The sequence below is a fragment of the Pan paniscus genome, chromosome 11 (assembly GCF_029289425.2).
Source record: "Pan paniscus chromosome 11, NHGRI_mPanPan1-v2.0_pri, whole genome shotgun sequence".
Taxonomy (NCBI): Eukaryota; Metazoa; Chordata; class Mammalia; order Primates; family Hominidae; genus Pan; species Pan paniscus.
Window position 1 is genome coordinate 84,885,227 of NC_073260.2, and position 22,664 is coordinate 84,907,890.

General features: G+C 39.1%; 1 pseudogene; it reads left to right on the forward strand.

The window, feature by feature from the left end:
• The first annotated feature begins 263 nt into the window (after window positions 1-263).
• LOC117974424 (kinesin-like protein KIF27) overlaps window positions 264-22,664 on the forward strand; it is a 37,318-nt pseudogene continuing 14,917 nt past the window's right edge.

Consider the following 22,664-nt stretch of genomic DNA (forward strand, 5'->3'; position numbering starts at 1 on the left):
AATAGAGTCCAAATTCACTTATAACTCAGATGGGTGTAACATTTTTCTTTATTTAGTCTATAGCACCTGTCTTCTTTGTGAGTGCACTTCTCTTATATCCATGTCATGATTATTGCTGGAAATATGGTGGAAACTAATCAAATTTTCTCTCTGTTCAAACCTTGTTCTAAAAATCTAAACACTTCCTTTAAATACTTCTCAGGTCTTTTGAATAAGAATGCTCAGTCTCTTAGCCTCCTCTTCCCTATGCTTCTCTCCCTAAGATGACAGCCAGTGTATGTTGTAGTTGGGTGTATAGCCTTCTTTTATCCTATGCCTTGGAGTTGAGGATTGTGACCAGCTGGAAATTGTTCTCCCTTGTCCACCTTACCCTGCCTAATCTGCTGGCCCCTGATGATGAAACCCCTGGCTGGTATAACTCGCAGTTTGATCTTGCTTCTGGTTTGGAGCATGGGGGTGCTTTCCCTTCATCTCATCTCCCACTAGCATTATAAGCCCCTACTGAGGCTACTAGGCATTCCGTCTAGCTTGCTAGCCCAGTGGCCTGTCCTTATACCTACTTTGGGAGCCAGTTCCCCACAATGACTACCTACATTAGCTCTCAATTCAGGATCCATGCCACTTGAGACCAAGGAGTCCAGCTGGGGTCTCTTTCCTAATCGCACATCTCTGCTCTTTCAGCAAGGCTGGGCAATTGTATATCGGTGTGGGGCTTCTGCGCTGCAGTCTGCATTTTCTCTCCTGAATAGTTTAGGAGCCCGTCTCTCCCCATTGATACCTTTACTTATCATCCCCCTTTCTGGACCAAAACTCAGACAGAGGACAATTGGGAAACAAGTCTTTCTTACTGTCTCTTTTCTCCTTTCTGCCATTCCCAGGGCTGGAGAGCACTAGGCTTTTCTTTTACTTCCTTTCTATCAGTGCTTCTGAAATTACTTGTGGAGAAGGTATAGTTTTTATTTTGTTATAAATTTGTCACAGCCTAACACTTTTATAAAACATGAATTAGTAGAAAAGTGAAATTTAAAATATACAAATAAAAGTCCATTTTAAAAATTGTTAGAGTCATCAGACATAAAATTATTCTGTCAAATTGCTATAAAAGTATCTCAGCACTTTCAATTGCATACTTATCCATCATGGACCAGTAACAGAGAGTATGTGAACTGGCCAGCTCTGACTCATGGCCTCCTTCCTGTCCTGCTAAGCTTTAGTGATGGACAACATCATTTCTAAAACCCTAGAAGGCACCATGAACATTGCACCTTTTGTTTTGTTTTGTTTTGTTTTGAGACAGAGTCTCACTCTGTCACCTAGGCTGGAGTGCAGTGGCGCGATCTCAGCTCACCGTAATCTCTGCCTCTCAAGTTCAAGCGATTCTCGTGCCTCAGCCTCCTGAGTAGCTGGGAATACAGGCACACGCCTGGCTAATTTTTGTATTTTTAGTAGAGATGGGGTTTCCCCATGTTGGCCAGGCTGGTCTTGAACTCCTGACCTCAGGTGATCAGCCTACCTCGGCCTCCCAAAGTGCTGGATTACAGGCATGAGCCACCACTCCTGGCCAACATCGCACCTCTTGACTTGACCCTTAAGATGTGGATGGAGGCTGGGCATGGTGGCTCATGCTTGTGATTCCAGCACCTTGGGAGGCTGAGGCAGGTGGATCACCTGAGTTCAGGTGTTCGAGACCAGCCTGGCCAACATGGTAAAACCCTATCTCTCCTAAAAAATAAAAAATACAAAAATTAGCCAGGTGTGGTGGCACACGCCTATAATACCAGCTACTCAGGAGGCTGAAGCATGAGAATTGCTTGAATCCCGGGAAGCGGAGGTTGCAGTGAGCTGAGATTATGCTATTGCATCCAGCCTGGGTGACAGAGTGAGACTTTGTCTAGAAAAAAAAAGATGTGGATGGAAACTAAAGAAATCTGGAAAGTGCACTTCATAAGACCATGATCTGTCTTCCAAGTCTATTCTCATATTGCAAACTCCCATTTTTGAACACAAGAAATTGAACATTACATTTTGCATTTCTACTATAATAAATTTTAATATACTCACAGCAGATGGATGTCTTGGGTGGAGTAACTATGAAAGTAATAAGCTCAGAAAGGCAGAAGAGAATAACCCACTTATAAATTTCAGACTCTTATCCTTGTTACGCTAATGTGTAACACTCACGAAGAATGAAAAAAAACGCTCAGTTTTGTTAGTAAATCCTAATTTTTGCAGTTGTATTGTATTGCCTCAGTAAGAGCTAACATTCCTTTCTTCTTAGATATGCTAATTACCCTGGTCTGATCACTATACATTATATGTATTGAAATAATCACTGTGTACCTCACGAATATGTACAATTATTATTTGTCAATTAAAAATTAAGGCTGAGCATGGTGACTTATGCCTGTAATGCCAGAACTTTAGGAAGTTGAGGCTGGAGCATCACCGGAGGCCAGGAAGATCACTGGAGACTGGCCTGGGCAACATAGCAAGACCCCATCTCTACAAAAAATTTTTTAAAAATTAGCTGGATGTGGTGGTACACACCTGTAGTCCTAGCTACTTGGGAGGCTGAGGTGAGAGGATTACTTGAGCCCAGGAGCTTGAGCTTACAGTGAGCTATGATCATGCCATTGCACTCTAGTCTAGGTTACAGAATGAGACCCTATCTCTAAAAAATTTTTTTAAACAAAAAAATCCCCAGATTATTTTCTTCTCAAATAGAGCCCCAACTGTCATCTACTCATTTTCTCTTTCTGTGACTAAGGAAGTAAATGTTAAGAAAATGTGGCTGGATGGCTTGAGCCCAGGAGTTTGAGGCTGTGATTGTGCCACTGCACTCCAGCCTGGGTGACACAGCGAGATCTTGTCTCCAAAAAAAGAAAGAAAAAAAAATTGTCATCAGTATACTTAATGGTCAGGTGTAAAAGCAATAAGGTGTTTTCAATTTCTTTTTCTATAGGAACTACAATTAAAAACAGGACAGGAAGAAGATCTAAAACCGAAAGCTGAGGACCTTGATGCATGTAACTTGAAAAGGAGAAAAGGTTCGTTTGGAAGTATAGACCATCTCCAGGTTTGTCAATTCTATTTAGCGTTTCTTGGTTTCTCTTCAATCTGATGGTTGTCTAAATAGAGGTAAACTCACACCTGTAATCCTAGCACTTTGGGACGCTGAGGTGGGTGGATCACCTGCGGTCAGGAGTTCGACCAGCCTGGTCAACATGGTAAAACCCCGTCTCTACTAAAAATATAAAAATTAGCCAGGCTTGGTGGCGGGTGCTTGTAATCCCAGCTACTTGGGAGGCTGAGGCAGGAGAATCGCTTGAACCCTGGAGGTGGAGGCTGCAGTGAGCCGAGACCATGCCACTGCACTCCAGCCTGGGCAACAAGAGCAAAACTCCCTCTCAATAAATAGATAGATAGATAGATAGATAGATAGATAGATAGATAGATAGATGTAAAAACTGGTGGACTCTGAATAAAACCTTCAAACACTAGATGCCGCCCAAATGCAAAATTTCTAGTATTTGTTTTGAAACTTTATTATTTTTCTTTTCTTAAATTTTAGACTCAGGGATACACATGCAGGTTTGTTACATGGGTATATTGTGTGATGCTAAGATTTGGGCTTCTAATAATCCTGTTGCCCAAGTGGTGAAACTTTATTATTACAAAATTATTTTCTCATCCAGAAATGTGCTGTATTTTTTGTTTTTCCTTGCTCTCAGCAGAATCAATATATTCTTATTTCAGTAGAAAGGAGTTGATTTGAATGTTGTAGAATATAAACATGAAATCCGTGTTCACTGGACTGTATTTATTCCCATCTCATGAAGACGAGTATATTTTATTTTTTTTGAGATGGAGTATCGCTCTGTCGCCCAGGCTGGAGTGCTGTGGCACGATCTCAGCTCACTGCAAGCTCCGCCTCCCGGGTTCACACCATTCTCTTGCCTCAGCCTCCCAAGTAGCTGGGACTACAGGTGCCCACCACCATGCCCGACTAATTTTTTGTATTTTTAGTAGAGACGGGGTTTCACCATGTTAGCCAGGATGGTTTCGATTTCGTGATCTGCCTGCCTTGGCTTCCCAAAGTGCTGGGATTACAGGTGTGAGCCACCGCGCCCAGCCAAAGACAAGTATATTTCTAAAAATCAGAACTCTACATTCAAAGAAAACCAAATTGTATATGTACTTTATATATTAAAAAGCCATTATTTTAGTGCCACCTTTTAAAAAGAAAGTAATAATCCACAAACTAATTTTGAAGTTCAAAGAAATTGAAATTTTAAATTTTATGTAAGCAAAAAATACTGTATTTAAAATACCTAGAATGCAATTATCTCTACCTTACTTTAGAAAGATTTATTCTCTCTTCATAAATTTTACATTACATTTTCTTAGTGACATTTAATAGTGACATGGGTACATTCCCATACACACCCATTCCACCCAGAAATGTCATCACCAGTTGTAATTTTTTAGGTTTTTTCCTTTTAAGTGGAGCTTAAAAAGAATCTCTTATTCATCTTTCAAACCCCACTCACAGTTTAAGAATGTTTGTAGAATATATTTAAGTTACTTGCTAGACTTCCTAGGATCTCCTACTGGAGTATTTAAGGATATGACAAAATTAACATTTTTATAGTTGCTCTTTCTCTTCCTAATAATTGTAGAGCTACTATAATATTTTAGGCTCCAGTGTTATCTGGACATGATAGTGCTTATAAAATTATACTATTAATATCTTGGTATTATTGGAAGACCGAATAGCTATGCATCTTCTTTGTCTTGGCCATTTTGCTCTCTTTTTCTCATATATATTCACTGTCTCATTGTATGATAGATTTCCAGAAACCCTTTCTATAAGGTTCATGAAGGACTAGGAAATAATACTATATGGATTTCTTTTCCTATTTATTTGTTGTTTTGGTGGCAGTGCTTCATTACCGTGTCCACTTGGTAGAGTTCCTTTTAAACAGTCATATTCCATCTATATTTATGTTTGTATTTGTTTCCGCATATCCTTAATTCAAGAGAGTACTCAGATGTTTGTTTTGGAGATCTTTTCAGCAATTTTTTATTTTTGTTTTTTCTTTTTTTAAAATAATTATTTGAGGTTGACAAGCTACAATGCAAATTGGCTTTCCTTCCATCCTCCATCATCTGTGTCTTCCACTGTGTGTATTCATTTATTCACTTCATTGACTGACTGAATCAGGCATTCATTCACTCATTCATTTAACATTTTATTGAATGCCCACTGTGGCCCAGGCAATATACCAGCCATGTGGATAGATGGGTAAAAACTACAGCCCCTGCAACCAATCAAGGAGCTCAAGTTGGGGAGATAGATACGTAGGGCAGCCACCAGTGTAAGTGCTGTGATGGAACTGTGCAGCACTACAACAGAGTAAAAGACTCCAGCATGTTCTTAATATAGGCATAGAAAATTATCAGCCCTTTCTTTGTCAGGCTAAAAAATCCTAGACTGTTTAACATATCTGGGGGGTAAATTTTAATTCTTTATAAAACAACATAGCTACATCTTGACTAGAACCACTGATGTCTTTAGGATCTCAGACGGCTACCTGAGTTACTCTAAGTGATAGTTTTTAAATGTTCATTTAAGAGATTTCAGCCAATCTGAAATTCTATTATTACCATATAATTTTTATGGTAGAAGGAAAAACAAGTAACTTTTTTTAATTTTAATGTAGAAATTGGATGAGCAAAAGAAATAGTTAGATGAAGAAGTAGAGAAAGTTCTGAACCAATGCCAAGAATTAGAGGAGCTGGAAGCAGACTTAAAGAAACGGGAGGCCATAGTTTCTAAGAAGGAGGCTCTGTTACAGGAGAAGAGTCACCTGGAAAATAAGAAATTGAGATCTAGTCAGGTATTCTGTTTAATACACTACTTGATTCTGGTTGTAAACCACTCCCCACTCCCCACTAGGATGGCTATAATCAGAAAAACATAATAAGAAATGTGTGGGAGGAGGTGGAGAAATTGGGACCTTCATACACTGCTGGTGAAATTGGAAAATGGTGCAATCGCTTTGGATAACCATCTTGTAGTTCCTCAAAAGGCTAAATTTAGAGATACTATGTGACCCAGTAATCTCACTCCTAGGGATGGGTGGGAGGGTGGGTGGGTGGATTGATGGATGGATGGATGGATGGATAGATGGATAGATAGATAGATAGACAGAGAGATAGACAGATAGATAGATCTATCTCTGTATGCATTTCTCCATGAGAAATGAAAGCATGTATCCACACAAAAACTTGAACATGAACATTCATAGTAACAGTATTCATAATAGCTAGAAACAAAACAACACAAATGATCATCAAGTGATGAATGGATAAACTGTGATTATCCATACAATAGCATATTATTTGACAACAGAAGGGAATGAAGTAGTGATACATGCTACAACATGGATGAACGTTGAAAACCTATGTTAAGTGAAAGAAACCAGTCACAAAAGACCACCTTTGTATAATACCATTTGTATCAAGTCTCCAGAATGGGCAATTCCATTTCTGTCCAGAGACAAAAACTAAAATAGTGGTTACCTAGGGTTGGTGGGGGATTGGGGGGGAAATAGAATGCCTACTAATAGGTGTGGGGTTTCTTTTTTTTGGGGGGTGAAGAAAATGTAAAATTGATTGTGGTGATGGTTACATAAGTGTGAATATATGAAAAACCATTGAATTATATACTTTATTATTTTTTTTTATTTTTTGAGACTGGAGTGCAGTGGCGCGATCTGTGCTCACTGCAACCTCTGCCTCCTGGGTTCAAGTGATTCTCCCGTCTCAGCCTCCTGAGTAGCTCGGATTACAGGCGCACACCACCATGCCCAGCTAATTTTTGTATTTTTAGTAGAGACGGGGTTTCAACATATTGGTCAGACTGGTCTCGAACTTCTGACCTTGTGATCCGCCTGTCTTGGCCTCCCAAAGTGTTGGAATTACAGGCATGAGCCACCATGCCCGGCCTTGAGTTATATACTTTAAATTGGTGAACTGCATGGTATGTAGATTATATCTCATTAAAGCTATTATGTTTTTTGAAAAGCCATAAAAGGGAAAAGACAGTAGAGGAGATAACAGAGGACAAAAGATTACAAAAAAAGAAAAGATGGAAAGCAAATAGATGAGAGCTTATTAACTTAGCAGAACAGAAGATGCTGCATTCCAAGTACCTAGAGAGACACAAATGAGAGCCAGGCCAAGATCCTACATATATGCTATCACCACACATCTTACCAGCTTTTTAATACCTGACTCTGAAATGTGATGGGCATTTTAGGAATGCTTTAGATGTTTTCCTTTTTTAAAAATAACAGTTTTAGAGAGATAAAATTCACATAGAACATCAAAAAGACTCAGAAATGAAGGGACCAAGATTTTCAGAAGGCAGGAGTAGCATAAAGATGAAAACAGGGCATAGTCATGAAACTATTTTTTCTCACTCTGGGACCGATTTATTTTCTGAAGACTGAACCAGGCACAGCAAAGGTTGTGATAAGTCAAAAAAACTCCAAATAGGGAATGAATGCAAGTCTGCATATGAATTGTGAAACATCTATTTCCTAATCTCTACTTGGATCTAAGAATGCTGGCAGCCAGATTTATACTTCCTAGCCGGAGATTGGCATATTTTCTGAAACATCTAAAAAGATATGAAAACTCTTAAATTTGGAAGCCCCCACTTAAATAAGTGGCCCACATATATGCTGTTACCACAAATCTTATCTGCTTTTCGATACCTGACTCTGAGATATGATGGACATTTCAGGAATGCCACTATTAAAGACAGAAAACAAAACAAAAGGAAAAAATAAACTCAGAGACATTAGAGATAGAGCAAGAAGCTGAAAAAAACTTCACAGAAATCTTAATATCCTAAATGTGGTAAAAGATGACTATCTATAAATAACTACAAGTTATTAAAAACATGAAAGAACTCTTGGAAATTAAAAGGGTTGGAGGGATAGGCAGAGCGCGGTGGCTCACACCTGTAATCCCAGCACTTTGGGAGGCCAAGGCGGGCAGATCACGGGAGGTCAGGCGTTCGAAACCAGCCTGACCAACATGGTGAAACCCTGTCTCTTCTAAAAATACAAAAATTAGCCAGGCGTGGTTGTGGGCACCTGTAATCCCAGGTACTTGGGAGCTGAGGCAGGAGAATCACTTGAACCCGAGAGGCAGACGTTGCAGTGAGCCGAGACCATGCCATTGCACTCCAGTCTGGGTGACAAGAGCAAAACTCCATCTCAACAAAAAGGGTCAGAGGATAAAGTTGAGGAAATATTCTGAAAAGTAAGTAAAAATACAAGTTAATAGAAAGTAGGAGCGAAACATTTTTAATTGGCAGATAAATTCAGAAAGCCCAAGATCCAAGTAATGGGAATTCCAGAAAGATACAACAGAGAAAACAGAAAAGAGGAGATTATCAAAGACATCATATAAACAATTTTCTCAACACCAGTAATGTGAGACTCTAGGCCTCTCACGTGCAGAGACACGCATAGGCTCAAAATAAAGGGATGGAGGAAGATATACCAAGCAAATGGAAAACAAAAAAAGGCAGGGGTTGCAATCCTAGTCTCTGATAAAACAGACTTTAAACTAACAAAGATCAAAAGAGATAAAGAAGGCCATTACATAATGGTAAAGGGATCAATTCAACAAGAAGAGCTAACTATCCTAAATGTATATGCACCCAATACAGGGGCACCCAGATTCATAAAGCAAGTCCTTAGAGACCTACAAAGAGACTTAGACTCCCACACAATAATAATGGGAGACTTTTAACACCTCACTGTCAACATTAGACAGATCCATGAGACAGAAAGTTAACAAGGATATCCAGAAATTGAACTCAGCTCTGCACCAAGCAGACCTAATAGACATCTACAGAACTTTCCACCCCAAATCAACACAATATACATTCTTCTCAGCACCACATCACACTTATTCCAAAATTGACCACATAGTTGGAAGTAAAGCACTCCTCAGCAAATGTAAAAGAACAGAAATTATAACAAACTGTCTCTCAGACCACAGTGCAATCAAACTAGAACTCAGGATTAAGAAACTCACTCAAAACCGCTCAACTACATGGAAACTGAACAACCTGCTCCTGAATGACTACTGGGTACATAACGAAATGAAGGCAGAAATAAAGATGTTCTTTGAAACCAACGAGAACAAAGACACAACATACCAGAATCTCTGGGACACATTTAAAGCAGTGTGTAGAGGGAAATTTACAGCACTAAATGCCCACAAGAGAAAGCAGGAAAGATCTAAAATTAACAGCCTAACATCACAATTAAAAGAACTAGAGAAGCAAGAGCAAACACACTCAAAAGCTAGCAGAAGGCAAGAAATAACTAAGATCAGAGCAGAACTGAAGGAGATAGAGACACAGAAAACCCTTCAAAAAATCAGTGAATCAAGGAGCTGGTTTTTTGAGATCAACAAAACTGATAGACCGCTAGCAAGACTAATAAAGAAGAAAAGAGAGAAGAATCAAATAGATGCAATAAAAAATGATAAAGGGGAAATCACCACCGATCCCACAGAAATACAAACTACCATCAGAGAATACTATAAACACCTCTACGCAAATAAACTAGAAAATCTAGAAGAAATGGATAAATTCCTGGACACATACACCCTCCCAAGACTAAACCAGGAGGAAGTTGAATCTCTGAATAGACCAATGACAGGCTCTGAAATTGAGGCAATAATTAATAGCTTACCAACCGAAAAAAGTCCAGGATCAGATGGATTCACAGCCGAATTCTACCAGAGATACAAGGAGGAGCTGGTACCATTCCTTCTGAAACTATTCCAATCAATAGAAAAAGAGGGAATCCTCCCTAACTCATTTTATGAGGCCAGCATCATCCTGATACCAAAGGCTGGCAGAGACACAACAAAAAAAGAGAATTTTAGACCAATATCCCTGATGAACATCGATGCAAAAATCCTCAATAAAATATTGGCAAACCAAATCCAGCAGCACATCAAAAAGCTTATCCACCATGATCATGTGGGCTTCATCCCTGGGATGCAAGGCTGGTTCAACATACGCAAATCAATAAATGTAATCCAGCATATAAACAGAACCAAAGACAAAAACCACATGATTGTCTCAATAGATGCAGAAAAGGCCTTTGACAAAATTCAACAGCCCTTCATGCTAAAAACTCTCAATAAATTAGGTATTGAGGGGACATATCTCAAAATAATAAGAGCTATTTATGACAAACCCACAGCCAATATCGTACTGAATGGGCAAAAACTGGAAGCATTCCCTTTGAAAACTGGCACAAGACAGGGATGCCCTCTCTCACCACTCCTATTCAACATAGTGTTGAAAGTTCTGGCCAGGGCAATCAGGCAGGAGAAAGAAATAAAGGGTATTCAGTTAGGAAAAGAGGAAGTCAAATTGTCTCTGTTTGCAGATGACATGATTGTACATCTAGAAAACCCCATCGTCTCAGCCCAAAATCTCCTTAAGCTGATAAGCAACTTCAGCAAAGTCTCAGGATACAAAATCAGTGTGCAAAAATCACAAGCATTCTTATACACCAATAACAGACAAACAGAGAGCCAAATCATGAGTGAACTCCCATTCACAATTGCTTCAAAGAGAATAAAATACCTAGGAATCCAGCTTAGAAGGGATGTGAAGGACCTCTTCAAGGAGAACTACAGACCACTGCTCAGCAACATAAAAGAGGACAAAAACAAATGGAAGAACATTCCATACTCATGGGTAGGAAGAATCAATATTGTGAAAATGGCCATACTGCCCAAGGTAATTTATAGATTCAATGCCATCCCCATCAAGCTACCAATGACTTTCTTCACAGAATTGGAAAAAACTACTTTAAAGTTCATGTGGAACCAAAAAAGAGCCCACATTGCCAAGACAATCCTAAGCCAAAAGAACAAAGCTGGAGGCATCACGCTACCTGACTTCAAACTATACTACAAGGCTACAGTAACCAAAACAGCATGGTACTGGTACCAAAACAGAGATATAGACCAATGGAACAGAGCAGAGCCCTCAGAAATAATACCACACATCTACAACTCTCTGATCTTTGACAAACCTGACAAAAACGAGAAATGGGGAAAGGATTCTCTATTTAACAAATGGTGCTGGGAAAACTGGCTAGCCATATGTAGAAAGCTGAAACTGGATCCCTTCCTTACATCTTATACAAAAATTAATTCAAGATGGATTAAAGACTTAAATGTTAGACCTAAAACCATAAAAACCCTAGAAGAAAACCTAGGCAATACCATTCAGAACATAGGCATGGGCAAGGACTTCATGTCTAAAACACCAAAAGCAATGGCAACAAAAGCCAAAATTGACAAATGGGATCTAATTAAACTAAAGAGCTTCTGCACAGCAAAAGAAACTACCGTCAGAGTGAACAGGCAACCTACAAAATGGGAGAAAATTTTTGCAATCTACTCATCTGACAAAGGGCTAATATCCAGAATCTACAATGAACTCAAACAAATTTACAAGAAAAAAACAACCCCATCAACAAGTGGGCAAAGGATATGAACAGAAGCTTCTCAAAAGAAGACATTTATGCAGCCAACAGACACATGAAAAAACGCTCATCATCACTGGTGGTCAGAGAAATGCAAATCAAAACCACAATGAGATACCATCTCACACCAGTTAGAATGGCGATCATTAAAAAGTCAGGAAACAACAGGTGCTGGAGAGGATGTGGAGAAATAGGAACACTTGTACACTGTTGGTGGGACTGTAAACTAGTTCAACCATTGTGGAAGACAGTGTGGCGATTCCTCAAGGATCTAGAACTAGAAACACCATTTGACCCAGCCATCCCATTACTGGGTATATACCCAAAGGATTATAAATCATGCTGCTATAAAGACACATGCACACATATGTTTATTGCGGCACTATTCACAATAGCAAAGACTTGGAACCAACCCAAATGTCCAACAATGATAGACTGGATTAAGAAAATGTGGTACATATACACCATGGAATACTATGCAGGCATAAAAAATGATGAGTTCATGTCCTCTGTAGGGACATGGATGAAGCTGGAAACCATCATTCTCAGCAAAGTATTGCAAGGACAAAAATCCAAACACCGCATGTTCTCACTCATAGGTGCGAATTGAACAATGCGAACACTTGGACACAGGAAGGGGAACATCACACACTGGTGCCTGTTGTGGGGTGAGGGGAGGGGGCAGCGATAGCATTAGGAGATATACCTAATGTAAATGACGAGTTAATGGGTGCAGCACACCAACATGGCACATGTATACATATGTAACAAACCTGCACATTGTGCACATGTACCCTAGAACTTCAAGTTATATATATATACATACAACTTTATATATGTAAAACTATATATATATAAACTTTATATATATATATCTTTATATATATAAACTGTATATATATATAAAATTTATATATATATATAGAAAGAAATAGCCCATCAAGGGCCCAGCAAAATGAGTACCCAAAACATATCACTGTGAAGGTTTGGATACACTGACTGAGGAAAAAAGAAGGTCCTGAAAGCATCTAGACAAAAAAGACTACTTGTAAGTTGCAAGAATCAGAATGGCATTGGACTTCTCAGCTTTCCTCATTAGAAGTTTAAGATCTGAAGCAATCTTTAAACTCATGAGGAAAATTAAGTCTAATAAATAATTTTCTTCTTAGCCAAACTCTCAATCAAATGTGAAGCTAGAATAAGCATTTTCAGGCAAAAAAAACAAAAACAAAACAAAACAAAAACCCTCACATCAAGCCTGTCCAGGGAAACTACTAGAGAATGTGCCCCACAAAAATAAGGGCACCAACTATGAAAAAGGAAGACTCAGGATTCTGAAAATGTGCTCCAACATGGAAATTCTCAGGAAATACCAAAGGGAAGACCCAGGACAACTGGTCCAGTGTGGAGCAGGAGGATGGATGCTCCAGGCAAAATGTTTCCAGAAAAGAATAGATTGAAAAGATTTCCTGATAAGTTTGATCAAATGAAAAAGTGTTGAGGAATTTTATAGTTCTGTTGGAGAAGAATTAGTATAAGGTGCAAAAAAAAGTTGTATCAAAACAGAAGCATGATCATTTCATACTAGATAGTTCACCTATGAATAACAAAGTTATAATAATGAAAATGAATATTGATTTAACTAAAAACTATAATGTAACTTATATTGGGAGAATGGAGGAGGATGGGAAGTAGAGTAGGTACAAGAGTGCTAAATCCTTATCTCCCATAATACACAGTCAGTAGACAATGTCTAAAATTGATAATGCCATTTAGAAACATGGACATAAACACCAGAAGAACCAACTGAAAAGGTTGAAGGTGGCCGTCTGGGAGTAGGATTCAATTAAAAGCTTGGGGGAGGGGAATGCTTTTTTAAAATTATAAACCTTATGATAGTATGTGTCTCTATAATAAACCTCATGGTAGTATATACAAATAATTACTGTGAAAAGTATTTTACAAATTACCTGAAATTTGACCATAGTGAACATCTCCATAAATCTGGCCATATTTTCTGATCAGAATGAAATACGAGTAAAAACAAATTATATGTTTAAGCCAACCAATCATATGTTTAAACACACCACATCTCAACCCCTAGTAAATTGTAACATAATTCTACAATGTAGAATGTAAGCCAAGAAAGAAAAGTTCAATTTAGAAAATAAGAAAAAAGAAAAATACTGCCTCTGAAAACCTAGTCAAGGCAATTCTTGGCAGTAAACTCAGAGTTTAAATAGACTTTTTTTTTAAAAAAAGGCATTCAACTTAAGATTTTAGAAAATGAACACCCCAGTCGGGTGCGGTGTCTCACGTCTGTAATCTCAGAACTTTGGGGGGCTGAGGCGGGTGGATCACCTGAGGTCAGGAGTTCGAGACCAGCCTGGCCAACATGGTAAAACCCCATCTCTAGTAAAAATACAAAAAATTAGCTGCGCGTGGTGACGAGCGCCTGTAATCCCAGCAACCAGGGAGGCTGAAGCAGGAGAATCGCTTGAACCTGGGAAGCGAAGGTTGCAGTGAGCTGAGGTTGCACCATTGCACTCTAGCCTGGGGAACAAGAGCAAAACTCCATGTCAAAAACAAAAAAAGAAAATGAATACCCCCTCCCTCAAAAAAATCCATGGGAGAAAGCAATAATGTAAAAACTAAAAATATATTCATTTAGAAATTTTCTCTATGTTTTTCCTAATTTTTATGCAGTCTGGATTTCTAGTAACTGTTTTTGGGGTGGCTGGTGGGTTGTATCTTTTAGGCCTTAAACACAGATAGTTTGAAAATATCAACTCGCCTGAACTTACTGGAACAAGAGTTGTCTGAAAAGAATGTGCAGCTCCAGACCAGTACAGCTGAGGAGAAAACAAAGATTTCAGAACAAGTTGAAGTCCTCCAGAAAGAAAAGGATCAGCTCCAGAAACGAAGACACAGTGTGGATGAAAAACTTAAAAATGGTAGAGTGTTATCACCTGAAGTAAGTCAGTATTCTTTGGAACTGGAGGTGCTGTATGATGGATCACTTGAGTGATTTCCTCAGTCTTTTTCACATAATCATAAATATTATCTGGTAAACTTGGTTCCTTGAGATTTTGTCAGATGTAGTGAGTTCACCTGGCACTTATTTGGCACCATAAACCACGCTTGACCAGAGACTGAGATATCCTTACATAGTGGTCCATGGACATGGCCCCTTCCTGGCACTGCCAGGCATTTGGAAACTATTAATTTCCTTGAGTATATTTGCCTTCTCAGCTGGGGTTTCTCGTCTGAAATCACAGAACATACAAAATGATTTGAGGGACTCTACTGGAGGGCACCTGACTTTTCTCTATACATATTTCTTGAAGGATACTAGGTAATTTATTACATACAAGAGATGCCTAAGGAATTAGGGGTTAATTCTTTCCATGAAACCTTGGTTTAAAAGGCCCAATGTCCATACTATGTCCAGCCAAATAGATGCACAAAATTCCAATCCCAGTAAAAGACCTTTTAGTTACAGTTTTTTTTAAACTATAGTTTTAGTTATAGTTTTTTAAAACTATGTAGAAGATGATTCATTTATGGGCTGTCAAATTGCCCCAGACTTTGTCTTTTTTCAAAATTTTCAGTCAGTTGGCAGTGGTACCTTTACCTTACTTCATCAGAGAAAGATGAATTTTTGAATCTGAACTTCCTCTGCAAATATTTATTGTTGGTGTCTCATCATTACCAAACCAAGGGAAAATTGCTAAGAGAAGGTGAATAGCTGAGAATCATACACAGTGGTGAATCTTGTAGTGTTTTAGTTTGGAGCAAGTGACAGGAAGTTATAGGGGCTAGTTAAGAAATAGGAGCAAGGATAACATTAGATTGTTGCTCACTGAGAATTGATGAAAGGATTGACTTACAAATCAATCCTTGATTGGGGGCTAAGTGGCAGTTGAAAGGAACATTATAGCCCTCTGTTGCCCTGTTTTATAACTTAAGCTGGGTAGCTGTGCAGAGGAACAGAGAGCCAGGCTGTCCTCCCAAGGTATTAAATTGGAGCCCAAGGGTTATAGATTTGAAGACATGAGAGCCTAAGATACAGCAGAATTCAAATATTTAAGGAATTCTGCCTGCCTGAGACTATTACTAAGCTCTATAGAAGATAGAAGAAGCCAAAAAAAAAAAAAAACCCAAAGTATTATGTTTCCCTTGAGAAATTAATACTCTATTTAGGAAAACAGATAGAAATATAAGAAAACTGTAAACTCTGAAGGACACTGAAAATCAAGTTGTGGATAACGTATTACAGCTATACCTCTTACATTATTTATTCAAAGCAATGAAGTGATCATTTGGGGGAAGATTCATCAAGGCAGCCTCAGTAGATCAGAATCTTGAGCTAGATTATGAAAAACATGATATGCACTGGCAGATACAAGAAAGAAGTCCGTTTTAGACAGAACATCTTTGAAGAAGGCACAGAGATGAGAATTAACAAATTATGTTTGCAGTAGGGTAGAGTTCCATTAATATCAAGAAACATTTAGGTTTCTATTTCATGTGGGATCCCGTAACAAAAAACGTTATTTACAGATTTGTGGTGAAAATATAGTACGGTGCATGATACCTATTTTGCGGCTATTCTGGACTGGGGTTTGAGGGAATGATGAGCCTCCTACAACTGGTAGAGTTCTACTTACTCACATGAGCTTCTATGCACCTTTCTTCCACATGGTTGGTTCTTCTTAGTGTAGCTCTCAAGTGAGGCTCTGCTCTTATCACGATTTTAAAGCCAAGGTTAGTATTCCAAATAGATCTGTCACTAGCAGATGATCGAGAACATGAAATTCTGATGTGACACAAGGTATCAATAAAATCTAGTTGGAATGGTTTGCTATCTTAATGTCTTTAAACTTGTTTAGGATAATTTTCTCTTTCCACAGTAAATTAAAATATTTTTCCTAATTTTATTACTTTAAGGAAATGGATAGAAAGATTTTAGATCATTACACTAATAGAAGATTACCTAACAATTTACTACAGACAAGTCACACCGCTTTTTTTTTTTTTTTTTTTTTGGTAAAATCCAGAAACTAAAATTAAAGAATACCTGAACTTTAGATTTCTAATAATACAGAGTAGTTGCTTAATAAGTAGGGAGGAAAATATAAGAACTATTATGTTTATCTAATCTTTTAAACTTTTAATTTCTCATTTTATGATGAGAACATACTTTTTTTTTTTTTTTTTTTGAAATGGAGTCTCACTCTGTCACTCAGGCTGGAGTGCAGTGGTGCGATCTCAGCTCACTGCCTCCGTCTCCTGGGTTCAAACAATTCTCCTGCCTCAGCCTCCTGAGTAGCTGGGATTACAGATGTGCACTACCATGCCCAGCTAATTTTTTTTTTTTTTTTTTTTTGAGACTGAGTCTTGCTCTGTCACCAGGCTGGAGTGCAGTGGTGCGATCTCAGCTCAGTACGACCTCCGCCTGCCTGTTTCAAGCGATTTCCCTGCCTCAGCCACTCGAGTAGCTGGCACTGCAGGCACACGCCATCATGCTTGGCTAGTTTTTTGTATTTTAGTAGAGATGGGGTTTCACATGTTGGCCAAGATGGTCTCGATCTCCTGACCTCGTGATCCACCCACCTCGGCCTCCCAAAGTGCTGGGATTACAGGCGTAAGCCACCGCGCCCGGCCTAATTTTTGTATTTTTAGTAGAGACGAGGTCTCGCCACGTTGGTCAGGCTGGTCTCGAACTCCTGACCTCAAGTGATCCACCCGCCTCAGCCTCCCAAAGTGCTGGGTTTACAGGCCTTGAGCCACCGCACCCTGCTGAGAACATATAATTTATAGGGAAATCTCTGCAGTGCTTGCTCAAAAGTTGTCGTTAGTTTTTTGTTTCATTTTACTTGGTCTCTGGACCAGCAGCAACAGCATCACTTGGAGGCTTGTTAGAAATGCAGATCCTCAGGCCCCAAGTGGACCTGCTGGATCAGAATCTGAATTCTAGTGAGCTCCTGGGTACACATTAAAGTTGAAAAGCAGTGCTCTATCATAAAGCAGAGTCAACTCTTGATAACCTGTGGTTTGTATTGTGGCAAATTTTTCATCCCAGGATAGTTACCCATTGCCACGTATCTTGTCAACCTACACCTATTGCTGAGTTGGAGGGAACTGCAAACACTGATATGCTGCAGCCTCACTGGAGCGGGCTGTCCTTGGGTTTCTATATTCACACTACCTTATATTATCTCAGTATTTCCTTAACTTAGATCCAAAACCATAGAAACTGAATTTATACGAAATTGTCCTCAGCCACATATAAAGGCAAACTCTTCACATTTGTTTTTGATAAAATATAGTCACAGTATAAATTCAAAAGTCAAGTACAGTAAAGTCCTCACTGAACATTGTGGATAGGTTCTTGGAAATTGTGACTTTAAGAGACACCATGTACATCAGGTCCTCAGATTACATTGTTTTCCTTCAACATAGTTGCTTTTGTTACAAAGTTAATAAGAAAAAAATTTGTTTCGTTATGTATTGTTTCTCTTAAAGTCACAGTTTCCAAGAACCTATTGATGATAAGGACTTACTCTATATTGGATAATTCACTTCTATTTGTGGCTCCTCTTATTCGTTCACCTAAGTACATTTTAGTATTTAAGGGGTTTTTTCTTGTAAAGGTGAATATTATTTTATTCCTTATGGAGCAATTATCAAACCATCAAATTCCATATGGTTAGTGATTGCACAGAGAAATAGAATGGCTGGTGAACATTTTTCTTTAGGTAGATCAGAAATATTCACATTATTGGCCAGGCATGGTGGCTCACACCTGTAATCCCATCACTTTGGGAGGCTGAGGCAGGCAGATCACCTGAAGTCAGGAGTTCCAAGACCAGCCTGGCCAATGTGGCAAAACCCCTTCTCAACTAAAAATACAAAAATTAGCTAGGCGTGGTGGCATGCACCTGTAATCCCAGTTACTTGGGAGGCTGAGGCAGGAGAATTGCTTAAACCCAAGAGGTGGAAGTTGCAGTGAGCTGAGATCCCACCACTGCACTCCAGCCTGGATGACAAAGTGAGTGAGGCCCTGTCAAAAAAAAAAAAAAAAGAAATATTCACATTATTTTCCTTTGGGATGTTAGGGAGAGGAGTGGAGAGAAATAACATGGGTCCTGTAACCAAGGACACATGAAACTTTTTTCTCTTCTCTCTTCATTAAGTCAACAGATATTGAGTTCAAACTATGTGATAGGTACTGTGCTAGGCAATAAGGGTGTGCAGATGGACAAGATAGTCTGCCACAGGAACTTATCGAGGTGGCCTCCACAATAGGTATGGGTATATGGAAACATATATCCAAATCTCACCAATCTGAAGTAATTCCTTACCATAGATTTGTATCACCAACATAACATGTATTTGGATAGTTCAAAGAACTGGAAGAGCTGGGCATGGTGGCATGTGCCTGTAGTCCCAGCTACTCAGGAGGGCAAGGTAGGAGGTTCGCTTGGGCCCAAGAGTTTGAGTTCAGCCTGGGCAACATAGCGAGACCCTGTGTCCAAAAAAAAAAAAAGAAAAAGAAAAAAAGAACTTGTAGGTTTTCCTACAGGGATTCATCGATCTTCTCTAGTATGTGAAAAAATACTACGTTGCCCTATTTTTAACACCTACATTTTCCTTCTAATAACATTTCATAGGAATCTTATGAAATATTTCAGATACTTAAATCCTCACTACTTTTTTATGCCATATTGTGCTTTTTTATTACTAGTTCTTAATAACTTATTCTAACATTTAGAATAAGTTATTCCCTCTAGGCAGTATATTGTTTTGATAGATCACTGAAGGGACAACAGTGAGTCTCTAGATCTCACTAGTGGAAATATTGACACACAATATGCACTTTAGGGGTTATGGAGGAGATATATGACAATACTGCTAATCCTGTGGGCTTAGGCTTTGTTCAAGTATATTCCTTGGATTAGATGATCAGCATTTGTTGTATAACCTTGGAACATTTCAGAACTCCCCTAAACTTCTGTCTTTTCCATTTTACTCCATCAGGTTTATTGTGACGGCTTAATGATTATGTTAATATGTTGTGTGTGTGTGTGTGTGTGTGTGTATGTGTGTGTATACACACATGTATACACACACTGCATTATGTGGCATAGCAAGCGCTCAAAAAACATTTTCTTAAAATCTAGTACAAGAGTGGTAATATCCATTAGACTCAAATAGTTTAGTAGTATCTGAGTATATGACAAAGTCAAAGTTATACTATTTCATTTAAAATGAGTGATTTCTGTTATATCTAGGAAGAACATGTTCTTTTCTAACTTGAAGAAGGGATTGAAGCTTTGGAAGCTGCAATTGAATACAAGAATGAAAGTATCCAGAATCGCCAGAAGTCACTTAGAGCATCATTCCAAAACCTCTCTCGTGGTGAAGCAAATGTCTTGGAAAAACTAGCTTGCCTGAGTCCTGTTGAGATTAGAGCTATTCTTTTCAGATATTTCAATAAGGTTTGTTTTTGAGGGTCAGAATATTTTTCTTATAAAGATGGGTCAAGATGCTTACATCCTATATTTATTTTGAATTTTTAAAGAAATTGAGAGGCTTAAAGATTTGATGGTGTAACTACAAATTTGAGCATGATTTCTCTTTATAGAACTAAATGTTGTTATCTAAAAGCTTTGTGATTATCCAAATATGTAGGCCTAACTTTGTGAGGTTCTTAAAGTTGGAGGGCCTTTCAAAAGAAGTCCTTTTCGAAAGTTTTTAAAACCAAAGAATTTAAGTTATATTCCTTGCTCATTATTTCTTGGATGTTTTCTAGATTTGGATGTTCTACCTGGCACTCATGAAAAATCAAGGGCCCTCCAAGTTTTGATTCCCTTTCCTTCATTGCTGCAGGGTAGGGGAATCTGTACTTTCTCATCATGTATGAGTTGAAATGAAGATGAAGTGGTGTATCAGTGGCAAAGATAATAGATTTTATTAACCTGAATGTGCTTAAATCAATTAAAATGTTGTATTTTTTACAGATTAGTCAATTTACTGATCCAGAGATGTTTCATAGCATTGAGAACTATATCCGTCTTTTCTCTAATGTCTTTTCCACTTAAGTTATATATTATGAAGTGTTAAACAATGAGATAACTCTTCTCTGAAAAGTACATTCAATTTATGGGAATATCAGACAATTAATGAAAAATAAAACACTGATATTTTAAAATAAAGTCCTAAGGCCAGGTGCAGTGGCTCATGCCTGTAATCCCAGCACTTTGGGAGGCTGAGTCAAGAGAATCACTTGAGCCCAGAATTTGAGATCCTGTCTCTACAAAAAATACCAGAATTAGCCGGGTGTGGTAGCATACACCTGTAGTCCCAGATACTTGGGAGGCTGAGGCAGGAGGATCACATGAGCCCAGCAATTTGAGTTTGTAGTGAGCTATGATCACTACTGCACTTCAGTCTGGGGCAACAGAGCAACAGCCTGTCTCAAAAAATTAAATAAAATTATAATTCTGTGAAATAAGATAAATGAAAATGTTATGCACAGCCTCCTCTTGGATAATCATCATCAGTAGTAAGCTACTGTTATTGTTATTGATGAGAGTGCATCCTATTGCTGCATGTTTGGAGGGTAGAAAGATGGTGGAGTGCTTTGACATAGATAACTTTTTTTTTTTTTTTGAGACAGAGTCTCGCTCTGTGGCCCAGGCTGGAGTGCAGTGGCGTGATCTCGGCTCAGTGCAAGCTCTGCCCCAAGGTTCACGCCATTCTCCTGCCTCAGCCTCCCGAGTAGCTGGGACGACAAGTGCCCACCACCACGCCTGGCTAATTTTTTTTGTACTTTTTTTTTAGTAGAGACGGGGTTTCACCGTGTTAGACAGAGATGGTCTCGATCTCCTCACCTCATGATCCGCCCGCCTCGGCCTCCCAAAGTGCTGGGATTACAGGCGTGAGCCACCGCGCCCAGCCTGATATAGATAACTCTTTATGCTGTTCTTTTTTTTTTTTTTTTTCCTGAGATGGAGTCTCACTCTGTTGTCCAGACTGGTGTGATCTCGGCTCACTGCAACCTCCGCCCCCTGGGTTCAAGCAATTCTCCTGCCTCAGCCTCCTGAGTAGCTAGGATTACAGGTGTGTGCTGCCATGCCCAGCTCATTTTTGTATTTTTAGTAGAGATGGGGTTTCACCATGTTGGCCAGGCTGGTCTCAAACTCCTGACCTCGTGGTCCTCCCGCCTCGGCCTCCCAAAGTGCTGGGATTACAGGTGTGAGCCACGGTGCCTGGCCCTTGTGCTACTCTTAAAGCAAGGCAACCTGGCTAAGGTCAGTGGATTTTCTGATCCTGGGAACCCTTGTATTAATGATTATTTTTCTGGAGAGGTCATTAGATTATTAACAAGTTCTGTGATATAGACATTGTCTGAAGTATTTTTACTTCACATCAGCAGGGAAGAATCCAGTAGACAAAATGCATAACATGGCTGGGTGTGGTGGCTCATGCCTATAATCCCAGTGCTTTGGGACCCAAGGCAGGAGGATCACTTGAGTCCAGGAATTCAAGACCAGCTTGGGCAACATAGTGAGACCCTGTCTCTACGAAAAAAATTTTTAAAAAACTTAGCCAGGCATGATGGCATGTACCTGTGGTCCCAGCTATGTGGGAGGCTGAGGTGGGAGGATCACTTGATCTCAGGAGTTGGAAGCTGCAGTGAACTATGATTGCACCACTGCACTCCAACCTGAGGTGACAGAGTGAGACTCCATCTTAACAATAACAACAACAACAACAAAACACCCAAACTGTCACTTATTTATAACATCCATTCTGGAGTTAAAACTTGGAATTGTCTAGATGTTTCAAGAATCTTTGCCCTCTCACTATCCACTTAGACTAGAGAAATAAAGTTACAGAATTATTAAATGTAAACTGCATAGATTACATTTAAGAAATTATGGAAGGGTGATTATTAGAGCAACAATATATTAAAAATGAAAGTGTCGGCTGGGCGCGGTGGCTCACGCCTGTAATCCCAGCACTTTGGGAGGCTGAGGTGGGCAGATCACG